The sequence below is a fragment of the Urocampus carinirostris genome, chromosome 1, assembly GCF_059441175.1.
Source record: "Urocampus carinirostris isolate Australia breed hairy pipefish chromosome 1, RoL_Ucar_1.0, whole genome shotgun sequence".
In the NCBI taxonomy this organism is placed as follows: Eukaryota; Metazoa; Chordata; class Actinopteri; order Syngnathiformes; family Syngnathidae; genus Urocampus; species Urocampus carinirostris.
This window is the reverse complement of record NC_142349.1, coordinates 18,867,868-18,870,604: the sequence shown is the minus strand read 5'-3', so window position 1 is coordinate 18,870,604 and position 2,737 is coordinate 18,867,868. Positions and strand designations below refer to the sequence as shown.

The 2,737-nt window shown below is 40.3% G+C and overlaps 1 long non-coding RNA gene across 2 annotated transcripts; it reads right to left on the bottom strand.

Annotated features, from left to right (window-relative positions):
* Positions 1-763: 763 nt before the first annotated feature.
* LOC148373818 (uncharacterized) lies at positions 764-1,258 on the bottom strand. 2 transcript variants are annotated; one of them, XR_015852810.1, is made up of 2 exons: positions 1,123-1,258; positions 764-1,051 (listed from the first exon to the last, which is right to left on the bottom strand). It is a non-coding gene; the product is annotated as an uncharacterized LOC148373818 (long non-coding RNA). The 2 variants fall into 2 exon arrangements; XR_015852809.1 differs by having other exon boundaries at positions 1,127-1,258.
* Positions 1,259-2,737: the final 1,479 nt, after the last annotated feature.

The following is a 2,737-nucleotide window of genomic DNA, read 5'->3' as shown; positions in this document are numbered from 1 at the left end:
GAGCATCGTGTTGACAAAAGCGTGTGGCAAGCGTCACTTACTTAGCAATTTTACTCCCACCATCTGTTTCCACTCTGACGCACAACGACGTTGTAAAAAGGCATCACAGTAAAACTAAGTGGACGGGGAACTGATTAGCGGAGGAGCTTCTCAAGGCGGCCTTGAGAGCCATTTCCGTGCCTTCCCGTTAATGACGCCCGTGGAGGTGACGTGTTCCGTGATGCTCGCTCATTTTACCTTTGCTGTCACAACAGTGCGGGTGGAATGTAGCACGTAATGAATAATACACCGACGGACCAACAGCAAGGTAATTACAGGATAATGAATGCACCTACATTTTGCCGACAATGTCGGGGGGTGAAAGTGAAGAGTACAAAAAGTGGCTTGCGTTGTGCTCGAAAACAGCTTTAAAACTCACACACCTGTTTATTCACATTACAACAAGTACTGTTTTAAGGACTTTCAAAGCCCATTTTTTTCAATGTATCCAGTACCATTTCAAGAAAAAAATCCAGTGTGAATCATTTATTTTGCAGAGCCACAAATATATAAGCAAATTACATATTTTATTTGTAATCTGGCGCATGCATTTTTCAAGGCACGATTTTTAGATCTTGAGTAAATCGCTAATCGACAAATCTCTCTCATATACAGTATGTCACGAAAGTGAGTACATCCCTCACATTCCTGCAGGGATTTTATCATAATGTTTTATTGAGCAACACTGAAGAAAATTCACTTTGACACAATGAAAGGTAGTCTGTTATAAAGCTTACATAGCAGTGTAAATGTATTGTTTTCCCATTCATAAAACTCAAAATCTAGCCATTAGTAGCTAAAGCCCCGGGAGCAAAATTGAGTACACCTTTAAATAAAAATTCCTGAAGTTCAATATTTCGTGTGGCTACCATGATTTTGCAGAACCACTTTAATCCTCCTGGCCATGGATTTCACCAGAGGCTCACACATTTCTGGAATGCTCTTCCACTCCTCCATGACAAAATTACTGAGCTAGGGAATAATCAAGATCTTGTGCTTCTCCACCTTCCACCTGAGGATGCCAGAAATATGTTCTATTGGATTTAGACTTGGAGACATGCTTAACCAGTTCATTACCCTTACCCACTTTAGAAAAGCCTTGGTCATATTAGAACTGTAGCACCAGACCATTACATTCCCAACACCATGCTTGACTTCGGACACAATCCAGTTTGTACTCCTCACCTGGTTGCCACCACCCATGCTTCACACCATCTGAACCAAATACATTCATTTTTGTCTCATCAACCAGAGCATATATTTCCAGTGAGCCATGGTCTTTGATGACAGACTTCTTTTTATTGTGTCACAGTGATGTTTCTTCAGTGATGTTCTATTAAACATTATTAGGAAATCTGCAGAAATGTAGGTGTACGGTTAAATGGCTATAATATATTTATTACATTTGCTCTTCCTGTTACAATTTACCACCGGAAAACGAAACCCTAATATTTTGCATGTCCATAGTTGACAAGTAATCTTTGCACTAATACACGTTTCACGGTGCCCTGTTTTAGTGTAGCTTGCACCTGTCCGATTGGGCGCAAGTTGTAGGGTGCAATGACGCTTCATAGGACAATGTCATACAAACTAATGCCAGCTGCAGTTAACCACAAGGGAAGAAACAAAGCACTGGCAAAGAGTAATAAAACCAGGAAGCAGCGTCGACGTAATTTTTAAGATGGCTTGTTGACAAACATGGCAACAATTCCTAGCATTAGGCCATTAAGGGTTTCAATTACTCAATAAGCATGTTATTTCAGAGCAAAACGTGTTGATATCAGATCATTATCGCTCATAACGACCTTGTACTTACTTGGATCGGATTGATACAAAAAAATCTCAGTTTGGCCCGCCCCAAACAATGAGAAGCATGCAAGTATGTGCATAATGACATCACAAATATGCTAATGTCATCAAATGTGGACAAAAAGTTGCATAAATGAATCATGGCAACAGGATTATTCCCTCCGAAAACCACCTCCATAAAAAATAAATATCACATGTTGCAGATGAATTAAAAATAAATCTAATTCAAATGCACACTGTGACATGAAGAACAAAATTGACCTACTAAGAATACAAAAAATATATACGTTTTTTAACCCATGTGTTTTTTTGTTTTTTTTTTACATGCAACTTCATAAAGTAAAGATATGAGGAAAATTAAAGGTAAAAAAGCTCAATTTGGTTCGGACAAAACAAATTAGGAAAATCATACTGCTTTTTAAAATATGTTTGCAGAGAAAAATCAATTGGCTTTGGATGGAGGGGATGGAGTTCAGTAACCCCAGAGTCCTTGGTTAATTTCCAGTTCTCCCCCAAGTCATTTTCTTTCTATCCTCAATAAATATCTATCCAACACAGTTCACTTACCTTGCTTCTAGTACCATTCACACAAGTAAATCGTTGGTCGCGGGGAGTAGGTTGCTCAGCCGTGGAAGTGGGACTTCCGCGGCGAGCGCTGACTGTGTCGGGAACGAAAAAGAGTCGAAAGCAAACAGATCGTGGCGGGAGAAAAACAAGAGCCAAAACACAGGAAAAAACAGAGATTCGCAGACGGACCGACCAACGGCGACTGTCAGGACAGCGTTTAAATACTGACAGGGAGCCAATCCGTCAACGAGTTTCAGCTGGTGACCACGGGCGGGGGTCAATTGGGCGACATGGCAACCGTGACAGAAGGGTTAATAAATAT